Raw genomic sequence first — 25257 nt, forward strand, 5'->3', positions numbered from 1 at the left:
TGCGTTGGGTCCAACTTTTATCGTTTATTAGCTTTAGGTCCTCCCTACCATCAGTTGACCGCATTGACCATCATTGACCAGGTCTGGTTGTCCATCGTTGTGTGTCTGGCGTCATGCATTTTCATAATGCCCAAAATACCCTCGCACGCTTCGCACATGCCCACACCAAAAACCTTGAAATTGAATTTGAAATTTCATCGACACGTGTTCAAATCGTAGCTCCCCAATCCAATAGCTCATCCAAATGTTAATTACTCGACACATGTTGACATCCTAACTCCCCAATCCAACGGATGATGTAAGCTAAGATAGTTGTTGAGCACCCCATCCCCAACGGTCATAAGCTACTTCTATAAGAATGTACTTGATTTCTCCATTTAGACACACAAGTTTTGTTAAATTTATTCCTTTTGAACATCAACATGGGTGGAAGTGAAGCTCTTATTGTTGCTGCACCAAAGGTGTTCTTGTTTATGAAGTTTTCATATTTCTTTCATTAATTACGGTAGGAGGATCTATTGCAAAACTAATGTGTATATTGAAGGACTATATGCTAATTTCTTTCAATTATATTTGGTTTTGTTTTTTAGTTTTGATTTGGTTTTGACCTTTTGTTTTTCTTTCATTAATTACAGGTTTGTCAACTTTGCTACGACGAAGACTATGCTTCAACAGTTCAACATGTCCATATCTTAGCATGCACTGCCCTTGTTCTTGGTGTTGTAGATTTATGAGAGTAGTACTAGGTCATATGAAAGGTGGCACTCTGCAGTTCAAGTTCCTCAAGTGTTCTAGGGAAGGTTGTAGTGCAGTGGAATGGATTTACTTTGATAAGAAGGTTGACTCAGAAGTGTGTAACCTGTGTAAGGAAGAAGATGAACTTTGTGAAGTCTGCAAGTTATGCAAGGGTTGTCATGTCCCTAATTCTTGTATAAAGAGCGACTGAGTTGCTATATATGGAGTTTAGTATGGAGTGCTATGTATGGAGTTTAGTTCTCTAATGTCAGTTATCTAATGATGAATAAAATGTTATGGATCAACAATAAACAAGGGTAAACAACATGTGCACTTTCATTGACCAAACTAACATATTCATTCCTCAAATTAGAGTCATACCTACATAGTCATTCCCATTGTCAACTACACAACACAAAATAGAAAAGTAACCTAACACATGAAGGTAAACAAAACACATAATGACATCTAACATCCCATAGCAACACAAAAACATAACATTCATTCTCATAGTACATCCCAAAAGATCTCTGACATCCCATAGTAACACAAAACATAGCAAAAGTAGCATACATAAAGAAGACAAATACATCCCAGCAAAAACAGCATCCTAGAAAATCTCTGTCACAGGTTCATTGTTGAAACAAGCAAAATTATGATATTAATTGACAGAAACTTAGCAAGATAAATGAAGACAAATACATAAATAAAAGAAAATCCAAAGAAATAAGACCAACATCATTTTTTTTTCTTATTCATTGAATTCTTGAAATCTTCATAGCTCTGAGGACATGTCAAAGCTTGCACCACCAGTCTAGGTTGAGTTGAACATTGGTTTCTCTCTCCCCTTTCCTCCCCAACATAACCTCTCTCCCTAGCTAACCTAGCTTGTTCAAATTCCCAACACTCCTGCATAAATTGCTCCTCCTCAATTTATTCTGGATATGCAGTAGGAAGTCCCTTAGCCACCAAAGAAGCATCTCTTGCATATCTCCACTTCATCACATGAGTAATTACTTCATCATGTGAAACTTCATCACCATACTCATCAACATAGGCTCTAGCAACCATCACTTCTTCCCGAGCCATATTGTTATATCCAAATCTCATACAAGACATTAGATGATCTGGGTATTCCTCACCCCTTCTAGAATTCTCACATTTGTTCACTTGCTTCTTACCATTACTTTTGTTCTTCCCCATTTGAGACTGTGTAAGAGAGAGAGATGTCAAAGAGATCCTTTTATAGTAGGGTATAATAAGTCAATTTATTGAAAAGGTAAATTGTGATATGCCAATTACAGATGACTCATTTGTGGCTCTTGAAGCAGGCTGATGTGTATATGAAGTTGGATTCTCAAAATATTTGTACATGCGTCCTCTGCTCTTACCACCTCTAAAGCCTCTACTACCTATACCCCATGTAGGTGGTCTTGTAGATCTCGACTTTCATTCAATGGTCCTTGAGATGCTTGACTTGCATTGACTTGTTGAGAAGCTTGGCTTTCATTCACTTCTGATGATCCACCTCTACCACCCTTTCCACCCCTACTACCCCTGCCACTTCTACTACCCCTTCCACCTTCACTAACAGCTTGAGGTGGCACTTGGCCTTTAGCTGCTTGAGGTGGTTGCACTTGGCCTTCAGCTGTTTGACCTTCATTCTCAGTTACATCCCCTACAATACAATAATTAAGATAATGATCGAAATTAAATTCATTAAACATGACTAAAACAATAAATAATACATGTATTTCTTGATTTTGATTTCTTTTTTCTTCTTTCTTCTTGTCAGGTCTCTCTAGGCAAGTCCTTTGATTATGTCCTGGGTTATTACACAATTTGCATTTCCTTGTGCTAATAGCTCTCTCCTCATCTTCATCTCTGAGATATTGATATTCATAACTTAACTGTAACAAAAAAACATGATCACATAAGTGTCACACTAAAATATAATCCAATATAACATAATATAATATCACAAACCTTTCCCCAATCTTCCTCATTATCAAAGGGATAGATAATACCAACATAAGTGCCTTTGAATGCCTCAACATGAAAGTAAGGGTTGCACCATCTATATACCCAAACATATATTGCAAAATGAGTTAATTACATACACATCTATAAACCCAAACATAGACTTAAGTATTAAGTTTGTACTTACTTGCTCTAAGATTCTCTACTTGGCCTCAGAGGTCTGATGACTGCAATAGCATGAACGCATGGTATGCCACCCAACTGACATACCATACAAAAGCATGTCTTGGCAATTAAATCAACTACAAAATGTTTCCCAGATTTTGGATTGGTTGCACAATATTTGTCATTATCAAAGCTTATATCTATTATGCTTCTTCTCTAGCTTGGTAATGACCTCTATAGCAGATGTTACAAGACCACCCTCTTTCATCTCCTTGGAAAGTAGCATTCTCTCGTGTATAAGAGACATCACAACTTTGGTATACTTATCTATAAAGTGTAAGAGTGATTCATTGAAGTTGTTAGTAACTACATCACACTTTAAAATGAGGTCAAAATGTGACTTTTCCCAAGTTCGCATAGGCTCTCTCTCAAACCAATCCACAACATCATTCTTAGTAGTTGACAATGCCTCCATGAATTGCTCATGCTCACTAACTTTGTATGCTTTTGAAGCCCCTCAGCTAAGTTGCATCAAGTGTTCACCCTTAAATTCATTTTTAAAATTCTTGTACATATGTCTAAAACAAAACATGTGAAAAACACAAACAATACATGTCAAAATAAAGTAAATTAGGGAATTTAGATAAATTAGTTAATACACAAACAACTTATACCTGTGGTTGGCATCTGGAAATCTAGTCTCCACAGCATGAATAAGTCATTTTTGTCTATCATATATGAAAGTGAGTTGTTATGGGTGCTTGTTAAGGTATGGTTGAAGCAGTCCTAACATCATGCACAAAGTTTTTGTATTCTCACCCCTACACACATAGATTGCAAGTGGAAATAATCCATTCATTGCATCTAATCCCATAACACTTAAAGCACAACCACCATACTTACCCTTCAGAAAAGCCCCATCTAAACCCACGACAGGCCTACACTCATTAACAAAACCATGTAATTAAAGAAGCTTTATAAGCAAGGAAGAATCCTTTGCATTGAAACTTTTTGTCCCTAACACATTTGACTCTACTCCCTTCATTTCTTTTCAAAATTTGTCTTTTTAAACTCCTTCACAATGTTGTAGCTATGCTCATAATTGCCATTAATTCTCTCTAACAGCCTCACCTTTGATTTTCAAGCAATGAAGTATAAAATCTTTACCCCATATCTATGATAAATCTCATTGTAGATATCAACAGGCTTATTGTATGGATGATCTCTAACATATTCTTCCAGCTCATCAACAACCCAAGGAGCTCTAGCCTGCCTATACTTATCATCTTTGTCAACTTCACAAGTGTGAGTGTCATTGAACTTCCTCAACTTCACAGTGTGGTGATCATTTGTAGCACTACACCAAGCATGCCAACCACATGTACCAAACCGACACTCCTCTCCTATTGTTCCTTCATTACAATACCAAATTTTGTACCTCTTTTTGTCATTTTTGTTATGCTTAAAACTAAATCTATTATCAATTCCATATGCTTTGAAGAATTTCCTACACTCTTCTATGGTTCTCCATTCCATCCCTTTCACCAGCTGCCCAACTTTGGGAATATTAACTCTTTATGGATTTTGTTCCTTTTAAAACAAATTTGAACCTATTTTCCCCAAATTGTTAATAGGATCTCCCTCCTCACCAATTTCATTGAAGTGCTTCTCATCATCTACCAAACAAGTTACAAAAGCTTCAGATTCCTCATCCATGACATTTTCTTCAGGGTCAAAATCCTCATCTTCTTCATCAAATGAGTCATAACTGTTATACCCTACATTGGTATCAACTGTAGGACCAAACCTATCAGCTTCATCACCAGAACTTCCTATGTCTCCCACATCAGATCTAGCTCCCAAAAAACCTATCAACTTCATCAAAAACCGCAGGCAATAACAACTTCATTCTATGTCTTCCAATTTTTGAGAAGCCTTATCATTCAAACCAAAGCTTCCCCACTTGGCTTTCTTCATCATCGGATCCGGCTCGTCCCTTTATAGAAAACATGCACCTAAGGCCTCACTTCTTTGAAAAAGGCCCTCGTAAGTTGCATGGTTTGTTGGAAAATCCCCAAAGTTCACCTTAAAAATAACTTTATATCATAAAACCCATAAGAAATTTCTAAAACTAATTCTAACATGTAAACCGAAAATTACATAGTACTGGAAAAAAACTTCCCAAAATTTTTCAATTCTTAGTTTTTAGACTTATTATCATTTTTCTTTATTAAATTGTTGAGAAAAAAAGGCCTCAATATAACAATATTATGAAATCCGCCTTAGGCCACACTTTGGTTTGAGCCGGCCCTGAGAATCAACACTAATAACTCTTGGTTTCTTGCACAACAACACCTTTTGGACACCATCTACCTTGCTCCACTAAAACTCTTTTAGCTTTAGGGTTGACAACTTTATGTATTGAAGGATCAGGGTTTATTTCAATGACTTTGAATGGGCTGACATAACTCTTCGCAGTAGATTGGACAATTAGATTAGGGTTATCACGTTTGTTAGACATGGTTTGAACAGGTATATTGGATATGGGATCAACATGTACATTGGATATGGGCTCAACATGTACATTGAAAATTTGGAAGTGGACTCAGTAGGTATATTGGACTTGCATTGAACACCCAAAATTGCCTTAAAGGAGGGCTCATATTTTCTTTGGTTTATCCCCATCACACTTGGGTTCTCCTCTCAGTTTTCAGTTAGGCCCACAACATCATCATAAGCTACAAACAAATGATATTTGTAGTCATTTTCTACCATGATGTTTTCCCACATATGCATGAGTTGTTTGTCAGTCCCAAGTGGGCACAAAAATCTTGCCAAGATACAAGTCACAGATGACACTTTCTTCCCTCTAGGCATGAACCTGAATATCCTTCATAAAATTCATATACATCAACTCATCTCCATCTAATGTTAAATTTCTCCTCCTACCACCACTATGACCATTCACAATTATTGCACAAGGATTGACCTCACCCCAAACACCACCCAAATGAACTACATAAATGTTATTTTGCCCCACTACATGACTATATATTTCACATAAACCAAACAAAATTAACAAACAAACAAAACCCCGTATGAATGACACATCATTTTCAGCACTTAAAGCATGAGTACAATTTAAGTACATCACAAAAATCTAATAAACAATGGCCCATATGATCAAAGTAATTAACTTTATTAATAATTGGACCCACTAAAGTCAAAATCCCTAACTTTTTAATTCATAAATCGCAAAATATTTCATCAATTGCACATGAAAAGATAAATCCTCAAATTTTAATTGGTAAAACAGTTGCAAAAGAAAAAAACCCTAATTTTTAATTTGATAATGCATATGAAACAACACGTACTCTTATTATTAAACTAAACCCTAACTAAAATAAACTTTACCTGTAGCAAAAGCTCCAAAGACCACGATTCTCCGACCAAGCTCCAACCTCCACCAAGCTCTAACAACTTTAATTAAGTGACATAGATGGGAGAATGAGATGAGAGAGGTGAAATGAGAGTAAGAATGAGTGAATTTGCAAGAGAGATGAATCTATGAGAGAGAGAAAAGAGGGGGAATATGAGATGAATAAACTTTCCCGCTTTTTTTAGTAGAGCTCTTATCCTTTACAGCAGCCGTTGGATTGGGGAACTACGATTCGAACACATATCGATGAAATTTCAAATTCAATTTCGAGGTTTTTGGTGTGGGCATGTGCAAGGGGTACTTTGGCTATTATGAAAATGTACGACGCCAGACGCACAACAATGGACAGCCAGACTTGGTCAATAACAGTCAACATGGTCAACTGACTGTAGGGGGACCTAAAGCTAATAAACGATAAAAATTGGACCCAACGCAAAAAGCCCTATTTTAAGGAGGACCTAAAGCTTTATTACTGTGGTTGTCTTTTATTAGTCTTTGATTACACTACTCTGTATGACCATCTTCAATAGCCCATCTTCTCCTTTGTTCTATAAAGCGTTAGAGGTTAAGAACCTACTTTTTCAAGGATGTAACACTTTCCTACAACTCAAGCATGTTCAAGGGCATATTCTCCGGTTTGGTCTAGATCAGGACAATTATCTAGTGAACATGATATTAAGGTCAACATTTGAATTTGGAAATCCCAACCACGCTCGACTTGTTTTTTATCAAGTAGAAGAGCCTAATACGTATGTGTTGAATACAATGATCCAAGGTTTTGTTTCTAATAACTGTCACAGTGAGACAATTGAGTTTTACACTCTAATGAGAAGAGACGGGTTGGCCCCGAACAATATGACTTTTCCTTTTGTGTTAAAGGCGTGTGCTAGGCTTTCTGATTTTCAACTTGGGGTGAAAATTCATACTCATGTTTTGAAAGTGGGTTTGGACTTTGATGTTTTTGTTAAAACTAGTTTACTTTGTATCTATGCTAGATGTGGATGTTTAAATGAAGCTCATAGACTGTTTAATGAGATGCCAACTAGAAATGTTGTTTCTTGGACTGCTATCATTAGTGGATATATTAAGGCTGGAAGATTTAGTGAGGCAGTTGACTTGTTTAAAAAGATGTTGGAGATGGAGTTGATGCCAGATAGTTTTACCCTTGTACGTCTTCTCTCTGCTTGTTCTCAGTTAGGGGATTTGAAAACTGGGGAATGGATACACAGTTATATAAGGGAGATGGGAATGGGAACGAATGTCTTTGTTGCTACTTCTTTGCTGGATATGTATTGCAAGTGTGGAAGCATGGAGAGAGCCCGTGGTGTATTTGATGAGATGGTCGACAAGGATTTGGTCTGTTGGGGTGCAATGATAAATGGCTACGCTTCTAATGGACTCCCTAAAGAGGCTCTTGAACTGTTTTCCCATATGCAAAGGGATAAAGTTAAACCTGATTGTTTCACCTTCGTTGGAGTTCTTTCAGCTTGTGCAAGGTTAGGAGCGCTGGAATTAGGGGAGAAGTTTAGTGGTTTGATTGATAAAAATGAATTATCAGTGAATCCAATCTTAGGTACTGCATTGATTGACATGTATGCCAAATGCGGGAGCATTACAAGGGCATGGAGAACCTTTCAAGGAATGATGGAAAGAGACCTTGTTCTATGGAATGCCGTGATCTCTGGACTGGCAATGAATGGGCATGTTAAATCTGCATTTGGGCTCTTTGCTCAAATGGAGAAGATGGGGATTCGACCTAATGGAAACACTATTATTGGTATTCTTTGTGGTTGCACTCATGCCGGTCTAGTTGATGAGGGTCGTAGGTATTTTGATAGTATTCAACGCATCTATTCCTTGACCCCTAGGATTGAACATTATGGGTGCATGGTAGACCTTCTAAGCCGTGGCGGCTTATTAGTTGAGGCTCATCAGTTAATCTTAGACATGCCGTTCAAGGCTAATGCAGTTGTCTGGGGTGCACTGTTGGGAGGGTGTAGGTTACACAAGGACACTCACTTGGCTGAACACGTATTAAAACAACTCATTGAATTAGAACCATGGAACTCGGGAAATTATGTCCTTTTATCCAATATCTTCTCTGTTACTGGTAGATGGGATGACGCAGAAAACTTGAGGTTAATCATGAACGAAAGAGGGCTTCAAAAGACACCAGGATGTAGTTGGATTGAAATGGATGGGGTTGTTCACGAGTTCCATGTAGGGGACCAGTCACATCCATTATCTGCGAAAATCTATATGAAGCTTGATGAATTAAGTACGGAATTAAAGCCTTTGGGCTACAAGCCTAAGACGGATTTTGTACTATTTGATATAGAAGAGGAAGAGAAGGAGCATTCCCTTGGCTGTCATAGTGAGAAATTAGCTATTTCATTCGGACTTATCAGTACCGCACCAGGAACCCTGATACGGGTCGTAAAGAACCTTCGTGTCTGTGGTGATTGCCACACAGCAATTACACTTATTTCAAAAATTACAGGTCGAGAAATCATTGTACGAGACAACAACCGGTTTCATTGTTTCAAAGACGGCTCGTGTTCTTGTAACAATTATTGGTAACGTTAGTTGGAATTTAAGCATGAAATGGTATCAATTATTTATCTCCCGCCTTCCATCGTGTTGGTTGTTGTGGTATTTTGTGCAAGGGTGTGAACTGTTATATGGCTGCCCCATTTGGTCCTAACATCCACTGTTGCTTGTTCAAGTTTTACATCCATCTTGCATCAAGTTCAGCTTCAGCTTCAGTTTCCCTGCTGCTTTAGATTTTTATTCACTATACAGCCTGTGTCAAGGGAATATTTTTTGTGTTTTCCTGAACAGAAAATGTATACTAGTTTTTTTTTGTTGGACCTTCTCTTGTAACATTTGGTCTTCGATTGGCAGCATCAAGTCAATATTGTGAGGATTTTGTTAGGCAGAAAGACTGCTGTTAATTCATAACTACTCAAAATCTCAGGGAGAAAATTTCTTTGGGCATCTAACATCATTGGATTAGGTATAAACAAGAGACCTATATTCTGTTAGTCCCTTTGGAAGATTTTGATGAAGATAAAGTTGTTTACAAGTATTTAGTAACTAATGTTGGTTAATATTTTCCATTGTCTCAGAGCTTATATCACAAATAAAAAATATTTAGCGGTTGGTATTTTGATACTTGATAAACTAGGAACATATTGCTTGTTCATATGCATGTTCACGTGCAGCTATTCTTCAAAGATTTACTAGGGTTGCAACTTACAAGACATGAGCTAAACAATCTAAAACACCAAAACCTTGTACAAGAAGAACGAATTTTCACTTCAGAATCGTTTCAGCTCTGCAGTACTTCTGTTAATTCTAAGCTGTCAAATTTGAATATGGAATATACGGATGGGCAGAGCAGAGTATCTTTGTCGGATGTGGTCTCTGACTGTGCAAGGCGGTGGTTCCAAGACACACTCAAGGAGGCGAAGGATGGAGACAGCAGTTTGCAGATTTTGGTGGGTCAGATGTATTACAACGGTTATGGAGTTTCTAGAGATACAAGTAAGGTCAGCTTGAACGTTTTTATTTTAAAGGTTTTCTGGTTTTTAAGTGATCTTGGGCTTAGCAAATCATACTCGATGCAATTCCCAAAAAAAAATTTGTTTTCACTGTAATCAGGGAAGATTTGAAAAGTCGATCTTTGGTTTGGAAGGTTTGCGTCTTAGCGATAAACGTCCAGGTGACTTTCCCCAACCTTCTTTTCTTTCTTTCTTTTTGTTTTGTCGTCTCATGTTGATTGTTGGCTTTGTTTTGTGTGTTTTCAATTTGAAATAGGTTATAATGCCAGTGATTAAGATTTGTACGAGTTGAATGACAAAGATGTGAACTAAGATCAGTGCTTTCAAGTTCTACTACTGATAGAGGATGTTAGTTGAATTTTTTTCGTAGTCTTGTTGTCTTTGCTCTCTTAATCTTTGAACTGCTACTGAATGCGTTAGAGATTTCTGGATGGAAAAAGTTCTTTGCAATATTTTTCTATTATTTATTTTCCCCTTTTTCGATTATACCAAACACACGCATTTAAGAAAAATGACCCAAACACACGCATTTAAGAAAAATCACCCAGAAGATTGTGACTGAGAGCATGTTCATTGTGCCCTTTACCAATATAAACTCTTGAAGTTGGGGATTTCGTTACTTTTTGTCTAAGAATGCTATATTCTCCATAGTGACAACTAACAACCAATGAAACAGAGTAAACCAAAGGGAGGGAGAAAAGCAATTAGCTGAAGATTTCAGTGGTTAGACCATTGCTGCGTTGAGTTCCTGTGGCGTATGGTGCCTTTGGCATAAAGCTTCCAGCTTAAGGCACAATACCTGTTTAGATACATGGAAACTGAGAGGATCTGATCCATGTGACATAGTTATATAATGACCACTGTTAAATGAGTTATACATCCAAGGAAGGAGGTGGTTATCTGCTTGGTGACACATCATACATTCATACTATAGCAACGGAGAGTAGGCGTGACGACCCTCTGTGCCCACAGCGCATAAACATGATCTGGATTCGCGTTCATTTCTAAATGTTGCATCTAGATTTTGATTATGATCAGATGAAACCATGGCCCATTGCTGATCAACTTCAGTACAGCAAAGAATAACTTCGTGATACTTTCGCATTCAACCTGATAGAAGAATTTCGCTATCAAAAAAAAAAAACATGATAGAAGAACTACATTTAGAGGGAGTCTATGGCTGCTCGATTGTTGAAATGCAGCAGGTGACGTATACTCTTTAAGTATAATCTTCCAATTGAAGAGTTGAGCCACAGCAAATAACCACATATCCAGTAATACTTTGGAATATGTTCCCTTGTAGCAATGGTATCAAGTGCACGGTGCACCTTGTAGGTTTACAAATCATTACCTTTTGCTAATCAATTAATTACGCATATGAGCTTCAATTGCCCTTGCAACCTTAAAAACACACCTTAACGTTTCCATGGTAAACACTTGCATCTTCAAAGTTCAAACAACACCTGCTCGACATCTTCAAACAGAACATTTAATCATTAGCTGCTACGGAATCAACAACCAATCCACAGTTATAATTTAAGAATCTATATCAACAAGATGCACTTACATTTGTTCTGATAATTGTAAATACAACCACAAGAACAAAACTGCCCCAAAGCCTCGACTTTTGAACACTAGTAAATATCGCAAACAAACAATTTTGAATCCTACCAAAACCGCATAAACTCGTACAAAACCATCACCTCCTCGGCTTCTTTGATGACGACTTCTTCGAAGAGTTCCCACGCTTCAGACTTGCATGTGTCAGCATCCTCTTCGCCATCATCATCACCCCCTCTTCTTTTTCTTTTGTTACCTTGCTCTTTGACTTTCTGCAAATATCATCAAATCAAATCATTATTGGCTACAACTAAAAAACTTCAAAAATAATTTGTGCAGAGTAGTGAGGATCACTCATTGACGCATGCATTTCCAAACGAGACTTAACAACCATTGGGGAACTCCTAGTATGGTGTTGAAAGATACTCCAGCAGGATCAACAAATTTTCAAGAACTAAATCTGGTGATACTATCAACAGATATGAACCCTAAGATGTAGCTCGTTAGAATTCACAATCAACAAGAACTGTTCATTAAATCATTGGGTTTTCATTACAACTATATGTAGATACATGTTTCGGCTCGAGACAACGTAAACTAGCTTTTAAAGGAGATCCATAACTCAAAAGAGCATCTTCTAATATCCTAACACCCCAGAAGGTTAAAAATTGAGATCACCCAACCAAATCAGCTTCATGCGGGAGCAATTGCCTCAGACATACCAGAAAATTTTGCGCAACTGGCACATGCATCATGCTGAGACAATGTGTTTGTAGTGTCTCATCTTGACATTGGTTATTTCTAGTTCAACGTTGGAACTGATTTATACTTTCCCAGTAACTACTAAGAGAATTAAAAAACCACTTAAATAAATGATGATAACGACAGTAATACCGTTAGAGCCAGCCTTTTGGCCTGTGCCACATGCTCCGAGAAAAAAAGAGCTTCCTCCTCTTGAGCAGGAAACTCGGGAAGCTGTTTTCCTGAAACAAAATGACATGCAACAGAATATGCTTTAGTGATCAGTATAATCAAAACAGCTTCTGGGTGAAATGTGATTCTCCATGTATAAAGACAGTCATGCATACCGATAAGCTTCTCTATCTGGATATACCACTCCAGCTCATATTGATTTACTAATGAAATAGCAACTCCAGATCGCCCTGCACGAGCAGTTCTACCCACTCAGTGAATATAATCCTGAAACACACTTTGAGAGATTAGCAGAAATAGGAACATCAAAGTATTTGAGGCGCAGATTGCTAACTAAAGATAAAGAGCAAGAATGTGCAAGTAATACGAAGCAAGACATCCTGTGTTTATCAGAGGCAGGTTTTGCAGGTTGGCCTTTTAAAGTGCCAATCTTCATCTGGTATTAAGGCCATTCACTATATGCAAACCATGCAAGTAGCAGAAGTGCACGAAAAACACTCCATGAACTAGGTCAAACGAAGGATCTTGAGACTTTATACTTGTTGCCCTACTCCTAATTGCCAAACTAACCTAATGTCAAAAACCCTGATATCAATGAACTCACCTTAGAATTGGCCAGAATATCATAATTGATAACCATGTCTACAGAAGGAATATCAAGCCCTCGACTCGCAACATCAGTGCAGATAAGAATTGGACACTCTCCAGCCTTGAACTTGTTTAAGGCCCCAAGTCTCTTTGCCTGTCAAATGTTCCAGATAACAATATGAACAGAAGAAGTATTGAATATAAAAATTCCATGTTATGTAAACTTTTGATGTTATGCACACCATGTTATACTGGTTTTTAACACATTATCACTTTAAAAGAATGTGTGGGAGAGGGGGGCGCAAGATTATATATACATCCAGAAATAGATAATACACCAACATGGGATGGGAAATGGCAATTTAAATGTCAAAAACACACACACACACACACACCAAAATCGAAAAAAAAGAAAAGAATATGATGTAAAACTTGGCACAACCTAAATAATGGTTTTGAAAAGAATATGCACCACCAAGTCCACCGACCAAATTTGTGCATAGAAATTATAGAGTACCTGACTCATTTGACCACTAATTGGGATGGCACCGAATCCCAAGTTCCAAAGAATCAAAGCCAGAAGACGCGTTGACTCACAAGTGCGAGTAAACACCATTGATGTACTTCCAGGTATATCGCTTAAAATAAATACAAGGTAGCAGTCTTCCGTGTGATTTTAAATTAAATAGAGGTTAGCACAGAAGAATACAGTTTCTGGGATATGATAGAATGAATACTTTGGGTTGGGATCACACTGAAAATCACAAGCCCCAAACCAAGTTAATTCTCAATAATTGGCTCAGTACACAGCTTTTAATGCCCAATTAACCCAAGATCCTGCAAAATATAGTGGAAAGAAGAAAACCTTGTACTTCGCAGGAACAAAGCGATACTGCTGCTTCAGAGTGTCAACAGTGGAATATTTAGAAGCTGCCTCAATCTGAATAAACCAAAAACTGAGATTTAGACCGTAATTGATACAATTATGCAGATAGTGCAACACCAAGCACTAGTTGTGCAAAGATACGCGAACTCGTCAACCATGAAGAACACAAAAGGATGCGTAAAATAATACGGTAGAAAGAGAACACACCTTCACAGGATTCCGCAGACATGCCCTTTGTAGTTTGCGGACCTAGAAACACAAGGTAACAGATTAGTGAAAGCTGATGGTTGTTACCCAAAGACATTAAAAATAATAATTAAAAACCATAGTCACAAAGCTTGAAACTATGAACTCAAGGGTTCCCTTTGTCATTACAAGAATTAGAGCATTGCAGATAGAAAACAGGAAAACTTGTCAAGACATGTACATCTTACCTTTTTTGTCATGGTAGCAGAAAATAAATAAATGTCTTGCGCTCTCTGGGAATGGCCTTCAAAATGTTATCAATTGATTCCTCAAATTCCTCATTCAATAATCTATCTGCCTCATCCAAGACCTGCCAAATACAAGCAAGTTATAATTAGTAGGTAAATAATAGATTCACAGATGGAAATTAAGTCCCTGTATTAAAAAAGTTATGCAACGCCATTCAGAAATTAAAATAAAAAAGGAAAAGCACTTGAACCAGTAAGTGTTTGGAATGTTGTTCACACACATACCACTACAAAAAAAAGATATGGGACTTGGCCGGACAAAGGTGATACAATCTTCTAGGGACAAGAAACCACTATAAATTGCTTTCGAAATTAAGGGGGCAATTTTTTCATGTAAAAAACATCGTTTGTTAAAACAGAACTCCTAGGGACAAGCAGTCATTTGTTTCGACTTACTGTTTTTTTTTTAAAAAAAAGGTAAAATTCTCTACATTTTATTATCCTTTTTATCTTACTTTCATAAGCCAAGCCCCTCCTCATAGCATCTCAAAATCCCCAGGCAATACTCCTACCGTTCATCCTCCCTCCTTGAAGGCTAAGTGGTCAATAGAGCGCATTCCAAAGGCGAAAGGCTTTATAGGAGGAAGCAAAAAGGTGGGCACTTTTATAATGAAGAAAGATATGTGTAACAAATTATTCTTGACATCAAGGAATTTCTCTCCAATTGGCCTTCTGGGACTTTGACCATTAAAGGGCTTCAATCTTTTGTAATGTAGGGTGTCCTGCTTACTGTAAAGCAAGAGGTGGGATTGAAACTATGAGTATTAAAATTTGGTCTGTGTTCCAAGCACCAATAAGTTGATGGAAAACTTTGCACAGTCAATAGAATGTCATGTTTTAGATGTCATAAATTGTACCAAAGAATAACAATGGCATCATCCAAAATAGACATGTTTAGGGAAAAAAAGAATGAAACTGATTATCCGGGTTAATGATTTAACCTTCAAAAAAATAATATTGGGGAAGAAAAGTTAATAACTAAAACTCATAACAGGAAACAGAAAACATACCAAGTATTTCAATGTCTGCAAACTAAAACCTTTCGTATTGGACAGGTGGTCAATGAGTCTCCCAGGAGTTGCCACTTATTAAGAAAAAAATGTGAAGGAAAATAGACACCTTATGAGAATATTGATTAGGGAGAAAATATTGATTTGCGTTCATTTCCAAATGTTGCATCTAGATTTCAGGGAGAAACCATGGCCCATTTCTGATCAACTTCAGTACAGCAAAAATTGTGTACCAAGTAATATGGTGAACTTGTCATCCAGATCGAGAAGGGTAGTCTATCACATAAAGTGAGCTATACCAAAGGCTTTCTCCTCTCATAGTGCTTAGACAGTGCTTTAATTTTGTTGTATTTTTTTTATTGGAATTTTATTGTATTACTGGAGTGTACAACACAAAAGGGGGGCGTTCGACCAAGTAAAATGCGGGAGAAAGAATAACTTCGTGATACTTTCGCATTCAACATGATAGAAGAATTTCACTATCAAAAAAAAAAAAAAACATGATAGAAGAATTACATGGAATAACCAGACTATTTGATATGTATATCCTGTGTCAGATTCATATGTATGGATAAACCTGTTTCATTCACTTACATGTTTTGTTGGCACCAGTGGTGTGCGTGGTGCCTAGAGGTTCACTCACAGGTCATCTCCGTTTGCCAGTCCCAAGACTCTATCAGCTTTTGGTTAAAACCCACAATCCAACTCAGGCTGCTCGAGCCGCTAGCTCTCTCCTACATTGTCATGTAGAGTGGTTTTTGAAATCAGAGAAGATAGACTTGCATGATACAATGATCACACCAGCCATGCTTCTAAGGGTTGACTATATAGGCTCAAAACTCTCACCAAGACTCCAGGGCTGTCTCGGATGCAGTCTGCTTACTCTGCTCCTCAAACATTTGAGCTTCACCTGCTGAAGATTGTAGCTATTGCTCAAGCTCCCGCCTTTTCTTTTTTGAGCTCTCTAGTTCACCAGGGATCCCGTCAAATGCTTCTTTCACATCTGTTAGCTCCTTGTGCTTTGCTTCTGGAGCTTGCAATGCTTCTTAAAGAGTGCTGAACTGGGAGTTGTACTCTTCCTCGACTTGTAATTCTTTTCAGATTGAAATCAAGTTCCTCACACTGCTATATACTCACTTCCAACTTCTCCTTTGTAACAAGAACATCCTCCTTAAGATGACTGTTCTCTTGGTCAGACTGTCAGATACTTTATTTCACCAGTCAGTCTTTCCAATTCAAGCTCGAGTTCTTTTGTTTTCTCTTGGGGTTCCAACAGGTCTTTCCTTGTGATGTCATACTAGACTCATGGCTCAGGTAATCTCCTCCTCATGTCTCTAGTAGTCATCTTCTCCCCATACCTCTGAAATATATCTGCAAGATCAACCAATCCGACTTCTCTCAACTTCTTTCCCACATCCTCAAACATAGCAACACCTTCCTCATTTGAAAAACTATGCAAAAACTATTGTAATCAAACCTAGGCACCTCAACACCACCACTCATTATCCTCTCCACATACTTGGTAGCTTCTAATGACTTCCCCAACTTAACCACCCCTCCAACAAAAATAGTCTCAAAATTCACAACAGGGTCTGGACCCTTTCTCCCTCTCTTCCCCAGATGTCCTTGCAAAAGCATAATATAAGTATGCATTATAGGTTCACAACCTTTACTAATCATCTCTCTAAACACTTGTGTTGCTTCACTAGCCTTTCTCAACTTCAACAACCCCTTTATCAATGCATGATACACACATATATCCACCTTCTCAATCCCTTCAACAATCTTGTAAGCTTCTCTAATCCTCCTTCTACACAAAAGCCCATACACCAAAGAAGCCAGCATTGCATTATCAGCATGAATACCTCTCTTAATCATTTCATCAAACAATACATAACTTTGTAACACCATCCCTTTCTTACACAGCCAATTTATCACTAACCTATAACTAGACAACCCCAAGTCACCTACCAATCTAAAAAGCTTCAACCCGATTATTCTTAAAAAATGTATCCATCATAGCCTCAACTTCCAATTCAAACCCTTCATCAACCATTAAATTCCAAAATTTTGAAGCTTCAATCATATCACCAACTTCACAAAACCCAACTATCAACAACTTATAAGTAACTCCATTCAGTTGAACAAACTCTTTCATCTTCATAACAATATACTTAGCCTCAAAAACCAATTTCTCACCGCAAAGTGTTTCAATGACCTTATTCAATCTCTCTAACTCATAAACAAAACCATAGGCATTCATTAAATGAAAAATCTCAACACATTTCTTTAACTCCCTAGCTTCAGCTAAATACTTAACACCAATTCTAAAAGTTTTATCATTCACTAATTTTCTTTCACCCATTTGTTCCAAAGTTTTCCATAGTAATTCTATGTTCTTAGCTTTACCAAAAATATCTACCATTTTGTTAAAACTAGTTGTTTTGTTCTTCAAGTTTGAGAAAACTGGAAAAGTCTGTAAACGGGTTTCCATGAATATGGAAACTTGTTACAAACTTGAAGGAAGAATTCATGTGTGAGATTAAATTTGCAGTTTTGAAGATGAGTATGGAGTTTTGTTGTTGGTATACAACTATGCAGACTCGGAGGAGTTGAGTTGGGCTTATTAGTTTGGTGAGTTGAATCGGTTATGTGTTTGAAGTTGTGGATTAAGAGATATTTCAGAAGTGGTCTCGTTTTTCGATTCATTTGAGGTTTTTTATGAAAACACGTGCGGGATAATTTCTCTCATGGTGGTGAATACCCTAACTATGTATATAGATCTCTTAGGCTGAGTTCAATGGTGTATCACCTTCTATCTCTATTCCACCAAAAAATAGTGTTTTGAGGATGGGAAATCAATTTTGGTGTCCAATAGTTTGGACCATTCAATGCCATTTCGACCGGCGCGGAATTAAAAAAAAAAAAAAATGCATTCCACGTCACTTCAATTTGTGCCGTTTGAGATTTTACAAACCACGCCACTTTAAATGGCGCGATATGAAATTGAAACATGTATTCCACGCCACTTGAAGTGACGCCGTTTGGATTTTTACAAACCACGTTATTTCAATTCGCGTGGAATGCACTCTATTTCTCAATATTATTCTCTATATATGGAGAATATTATGGTTATAAGGGACAAAAACCACCGCCCATTCTCTCCACTTTTGAGAGAATGGAGAGCCATTGCACTCAGCATTAGCCAATTGGATGGAGATTATGAAAACTTTTTTTAGCCTTTTCCATGTGGACCATTATCTATTGTTTTATTTGACACTATCACACGGTCACACCAAAAAAAGTGGGCAATATAATCATAGTTTTGTATATTTGATTATTTGTTTCCAAATTTCAGAGGATACATTATTTATCTGTAGCCTTACATTATTCCGAAAAAAGCTAACTTTGCTAAGTACAAACATGCGGCTCCAAAACCCAACATATAAGACGTGGAGGAAGTGAGGAACAGCATTTTGTTTGTCTGGAACTAATTGGGTGATCTAATCTTGACTTCCAGTACTATTTTTCTCTGTATAATCAAATTAAATTTAAAAGTCAAAACACATAGTTTTGCCATTGAGCTAATGACCATCATGGGCAAGAATCAGAACTCATAGCTTGACCATCATGGGCCTAAATTTATGTTTGCAGAATATAGTTTGTTTTTATTGAACTTCATGTTTTTTTTATTGTTGAAGAAAATAATTAATATCACGATTCACAAGGTTGGTGGTTTAGTGAATGCTTTGTTCCCCTTCCCCCCACAGGAGTTGTAGCTTTGCATGTTGGAATTCCCCACTAATAACTTTTAAAATTGAGATTTAGGCCCGCCTTATTGCCTTAAGTCCGAATGGAGGCCGGGCTTCGACCCTACAAGGCTAGTTGGGGTATTGCACTTTGCATCGATTGATGGACCTAGTACAATGAATGCATTTATTGTTGAGAAACTTGGAGCCCAATGAAGCTTAAATAGGGTTTGTAAAGAAAGTCATTGATCAAAATCATATCGAACAGTCAATTACTGTTTTAGTGTCTATATATGATTGTTGGAGATTACTATTCTTCATGCTTTTTTTTTAAACTTAGTTGTCTATTATCTATATACTAAAGCAGAGACCTCTAATGAAGGATTTTCTCTCTCCTATGTGGCACTCTAATATGAGAGTTAGTTTTTTCTCCCATGTACCATTATAATATGAAAGATAATATTTTAATAAAATAGCTTACAATCCCACGCATTGAAACCTCTTTTGAGAGTTTGAGTGTATTTCTAATTCTTATATTTAGAGAGTTTGATTGTATTTCCAATTCTTATATATTTTATCAAATAAAAAAATTTATTAAAAAATAGGTGATTTGTAAAAGGTAATTTCCTATTAGGAATCAAACACTTTTAGTGTTCCAATTATTATATATTTGATCAAATAAAAAAAAAATTGCTAAAAAATAGGTGATTTGTAGAAACTAATTTCCTATTACAAATCATACAATTTTAGTGTCTATAATAAAACACCGACTTATTTCGAATATATCCTTAACACGGCCTCAAAACATAGTTAAAAACAATTATACAAAAAATAACCTTGCAAAATATATAATAGAAAATGAAAAAAAAAAAACGGCAAAATAATAATGACAAATATTTTAAAAAATATATAATACTGAATGAAACTAACGTCAAAAAACAATTAATAGGGAACCGAAAATTGGATGCAAATACATCGAACTAACCTCAAATAATATTTAACGGGAAATCATAAACTGGATGCAAATGCAAGCATTAAACTAATCTTAAAAAGTAATTAATAGAAAATTAGAATATGGATACAATTGCATTAAACTAACCTCAAATAATAATTAATGGAAAATCTAAACTTGGATGCAAATACACCAAACTAACATAAAAAATATAATTGTCGGAAAATCAGAAACTGGATGCAAATGCATTGAGCTAACCTCAAAGAAAAATTAATTATAAATTTGAAACACGATGCAAATGCATGGAACTAATCTTAAAAAATAATTAACGGGAGATCGAAAACCGGATGCAAACTGCGATTTGAACTAATCTCAAAAAATAAAATGGATGCAAATGTATTGAACTAACCTCAAGAAATAATTAACGGAAATCGGAACGGGACTTAAATTCATTGAACTAACCTCAAAGAAAAATTAATTATAAATTGGAAACACGATGCAAATGCGTGGAACTAATCTTAAAAATAATTAACGAAATTGAAAATTGCTAAAAATAGGTGATTTGTAGAAACTAATTCCTATTACAAATCATACAATTTTAGTGTCTATAATAAAATACCGACTTATTTTGAATATATCCTTAACACGGCCTCAAAACATAGTTAAAAACAATTATACAAAAAATAACCTTGCAAAATATATAATAGAAAATAAAAAAAAAAAAAACGGAAAAGTAATAATGACAAATATTTTAAAAATATATAATCTTGAATGAAACTAACGTCAAAAACAATTAATAGGGAACTGAAAACTGGATGCAAATACATCGAACTAACCTCAAATAATATTTAACGGGAAATCATAAACTGGATGCAAATACAAGCATTAAACTAATCTTAAAAAGTAATTAATAGAAAATTAGAATATGGATACAATTGCATTAAACTAACCTCAAATAATAATTAATGGAAAATCTAAACTTGGATGCAAATACACCAAACTAACATAAAAAATAATTGTGGGGAAAATCAAACTGGATGCAAATGCATTGAGCTAGCCTCAAAGAAAAATTAATTATAAATTTGAAACACGATGCAAATCGTGGAACTAATCTTAAAAATAATTAACTTGGGGAGATTGAAAACCGGATGCAAGCAACTTGAACTAATCTCAAAAAATAAAATGGATGCAAATGTATTGAACTAACCTCAAGAAATAATTAACGGAAATCGAACTGGGACTTAAAATTCATTGAACTAACCTCAAAGAAAAATTAATTATAAATTGGAAACACGATGCAAATGCGTGGAACTAATCTTAAAAAATAATTAACGAGAAATTGAAAATTGCTAAAAAATAGGTGATTTGTAGAAACTAATTCCCTATTACAAATCATACAATTTTAGTGTCTATAATAAAACACCGACTTATTTCGAATATATCCTTAACACGGCCTCAAAACATAGTTAAAAACAATTACACAAAAAATAACCTTGCAAAATATATAATAGAAAATGAAAAAAAAAAATAACGGCAAAGTAATAATGACAAATATTTTAAAAAATATATAATACTGAATGAAACTAACGTCAAAAAACAATTAATAGGGAACTGAAAACTGGATGCAAATACATCGAACTAACCTCAAATAATATTTAACGGAAATCATAAATTTGGATGCAAATGCAAGCATTAAACTAATCTTAAAAAGTAATTAATAGAAAATTAGAATATGGATACAATTGCATTAAACTAACCTCAAATAATAATTAATGGAAAATCTAAACTTGGATGCAAATACACCAAACTAACATAAAAAAAATAATTGTCGGAAAATCAGAAATTGGATGCAAATGCATTGAGCTAACCTCAAAGAAAAATTAATTATAAATTTGAAACACGATGCAAATGCGTGGAACTAATCTTAAAAAATAATTAACGGGAGATCGAAAACTGGATGCAACTGCACTGAACTAATCTCAAAAAATAAAATGGATGCAAATGTATTGAACTAACCTCAAGAAATAATTAACGGAAAATCGAAACTGGGCCTTAAATTCATTGAACTAACCTCAAAGAAAAATTAATTATAAATTGGAAACACGATGCAAATGCGTGGAACTAATCTTAAAAATAATTAACGAGAAATTGAAAATTGCTAAAAATAGGTGATTTGTAGAAACTAATTCCCTATTACAAATCATACAATTTTAGTGTCTATAATAAAACACCGACTTATTTGAATATATCCTTAACACGGCCTCAAAACATAGTTAAAAACAATTACACAAAAATAACCTTGCAAAATATATAATAGAAAATGAAAAAAAAAAAACGACAAAGTAATAATGACAAATATTTTAAAAATATATATCTTGGAATGAAACTAACGTCAAAAAAAAACAATTAATAGGGAACAGAAAACTGGATGCAAATACATCGAACTAACCTCAAATAATATTTAACGGAAATCATAAATTTGGATGCAAATGCAAGCATTAAACTAATCTTAAAAAGTAATTAATAGAAAATTAGAATATGGATACAATTGCATTAAACTAACCTCAAATAATAATTAATGGAAAATCTAAACTTGGATGCAAATACACCAAACTAACACAAAAAAAATAATTGTCGGAAAATCAGAAAACTGGATGCAAATGCATTGAGCTAACCTCAAAGAAAAATTAATTATAAATTTGAAACACGATGCAAATCGTGGAACTAATCTTAAAAATAATTAACGGAGATCGAAAACCGGATGCAACTGCCTTGAACTAATCTCAAAAAATAAAATGGATGCAAATGTATTGAACTAACCCCAAGAAATAATTAACGGAAATCGAAGCTGGACGCTTAAAATTCATTGAACTAACCTCAAAGAAAAATTAATTATAAATTGGAAACACGATGCAAATGCGTGGAACTAATCTTAAAAAATAATTAACTAGAAATTGAAAACCGGATGCAATTGTACTGAACTAATATCACAACATAAAATGGATGCAAATGTATTAAACTAACCTCAAGAAATAATTAACGGGAAATCGAAAATTGGATGCAAATTCATTGAACTAATCTCAAACAATAATTAATGGGAAATCGGAAACTAGATGCAAATGCAACTTTATCAAATAATAAACGAGAAATCGGAAACTGGATGCAAATACATTAAACTAATCTCACATAATAATTAAGGAAATCAGAAACTGGATGCAAATGCATGAACCCGACCTCAAAGAACAATTAACAGGAAATTGGAAATTGGATGCAAATGTATTAAACTAATCGAAAAGAATAATTAACGAGAAATCAGAAACTGGATACAACTACATTGAACTGATCTAAAAAAAATAACGGGAATTGGAAATTGGATGCAACTGCATTGAACTAACCTCAAAATATAAATAACGAAAAATCAGAAACTGGATGCAAATGCATTAAACTAATCTCGAAACATAGTTGGGTTATATGTTGTGGGTATATCTCGATAAATATAGTTTTGCATTTAAAATGATGTTTATCTTATCTCTTTACGTATGATTGGGAACTCATTGCTATTCAAGTAGCTTCAATATATATATGAACTTCACATTATTAGGCAATCTCACAAAACTTCAATCAAACTTCTATTATTAAACAACAAAATGAAGTTGAATGGTTTTATCAAAGGTAAGTTCTTTTTTTCTAATGGAGAGTGAGGTTTTCACGTTATAAGAAATTTGGTTGAGTGATTAATATAATATTAATATATAATAGTTATGCATATTTGCAAATATTTTTTCAGAATAATTAATATAACAACACCCGTTTGTAGATAATCTTTGAAGATTCCACATAGTGAGTCATGCATAATTTAAAAAATAATTAATGGGAAATCAGGAACTGGATAATCTTCGATGATCCCACTTATAGTAAATCAATCATAATTTACTTTTTATGTCATGTTTGCAAGGACACTACAGATGGATCAGTAGACGTTGATATTACACACCACAATGGATAATTAAAAGGAAATTGGAAATTGGATTCAAATACATAACTGAGCTTAAAGAGTATTTAACGGGAAATCGGAAACTTTATGCAAATGCAATAAACTAAACTCAAAAAGTAATTAACTAGAAATTGAAAACTAACCGGGTGCAATTGTATTAAACTAATGTCAGATAATAACTAACACGAAATTAGAAATTGGATGCAAATCTTTGAAAAATATTTAACGAGAAATAGGAAACAATATGCAAATACATCAAACAAACCTCAGATAATAATTAATGGGAAACCAAAAACTGGGTGCAAATGCATTGAACTAAACTCAAAAAATAATTGACATAAAATAAAAAAAACCGATACAACTGCATTGAACTAACCTCATAGAATAATTGATGGAAAATCGGAAATTAAATATAAATGCATTGAAATAATCTCAAAGAATAATTAACGGGAAATAAAAAACCATATATAGTTGCAACGAATTAACCTCAAAGCATAAATAATCATAAACAAGATGCAGATGTATTGAACTAATCTTAAAGAGTTATTAACGAGAAATCAGAAACTGGATCATATGCAATGAACTAATCTCAAAGAGACTAATTAGCCAAACATGGAAAAGTGGATGAAACTACACTGAACTAACCTAAATGAATAATTAACGGGAAATTATAAATTTGATGTAATTGCATTGAACTAACCTTAAAAAATAATTAATGAAAAATCGAAAGCTTGATGCAAATACATTGAACTAACCTCAAAAAACAATTAACATAAAATCATAAATTGGATGCAATTACATTGAACTAACCTCAAAGAATAATTAATGGAAAACCAAAAACTGGATGCAACTTCATTAAACTAAAATCAGAGATTAACTAACGGGAAATCAGAAATTTGATGCAAATACATTGAAATAATCTCAAAAAATAGTTAACTGAAAATTGGAAGTCGGATGTAACTGTATCACACTGACCTCAAAGCATAAATGTCCGCTTTTTTAGCATTCTCACACGAGTAATTACAAGTAATTAGGAACCCAAAACAAAAGTGAGTTTATAAAAATAGACTCTTACATATATGCAATTTGTATAGAAATTGTAAACTATCGAACTAACCTAGAAAAACAATTAACGGAAAATTAAAAATTGAATGCAGATGTATTGAACTAACCTCAAAGAGTAATTAACGGGAGATTGGAACCTGGATG

General features: G+C 35.0%; 1 long non-coding RNA gene and 3 pseudogenes across 3 annotated transcripts; 1 reads left to right on the forward strand and 3 right to left on the reverse strand.

Annotated features, from left to right (window-relative positions):
• Positions 1-2531: 2531 nt before the first annotated feature.
• LOC147513234 (uncharacterized) lies at positions 2532-3628 on the reverse strand. The gene is made up of 3 exons (XR_015215325.1): positions 2903-3628; positions 2722-2812; positions 2532-2645 (listed from the first exon to the last, which is right to left on the reverse strand). It is a non-coding gene; the product is annotated as an uncharacterized LOC147513234 (long non-coding RNA).
• Positions 3629-6793: 3165 nt separating this feature from the next.
• LOC147513235 (putative pentatricopeptide repeat-containing protein At3g08820 pseudogene) lies at positions 6794-8949 on the forward strand (annotated as a pseudogene). The gene has a single exon (XR_015215324.1). The product of XR_015215324.1 is annotated as a putative pentatricopeptide repeat-containing protein At3g08820 pseudogene (transcript).
• A 1762-nt stretch (positions 8950-10711) lies between these two features.
• LOC147513236 (DEAD-box ATP-dependent RNA helicase 10-like) lies at positions 10712-16161 on the reverse strand (annotated as a pseudogene). Its single transcript, XR_015216115.1, has 11 exons — positions 16155-16161; positions 15354-15427; positions 14284-14405; positions 14057-14098; positions 13828-13903; positions 13481-13626; positions 12980-13117; positions 12531-12642; positions 12337-12425; positions 11450-11714; positions 10712-11356 (listed from the first exon to the last, which is right to left on the reverse strand). The product of XR_015216115.1 is annotated as a DEAD-box ATP-dependent RNA helicase 10-like (transcript).
• A 286-nt stretch (positions 16162-16447) lies between these two features.
• LOC147513237 (putative pentatricopeptide repeat-containing protein At1g26500) lies at positions 16448-17998 on the reverse strand (annotated as a pseudogene).
• Positions 17999-25257: the final 7259 nt, after the last annotated feature.

Source organism: Coptis chinensis, chromosome 3, assembly GCF_015680905.1.
Source record: "Coptis chinensis isolate HL-2020 chromosome 3, ASM1568090v1, whole genome shotgun sequence".
Classification (NCBI taxonomy): Eukaryota; Viridiplantae; Streptophyta; class Magnoliopsida; order Ranunculales; family Ranunculaceae; genus Coptis; species Coptis chinensis.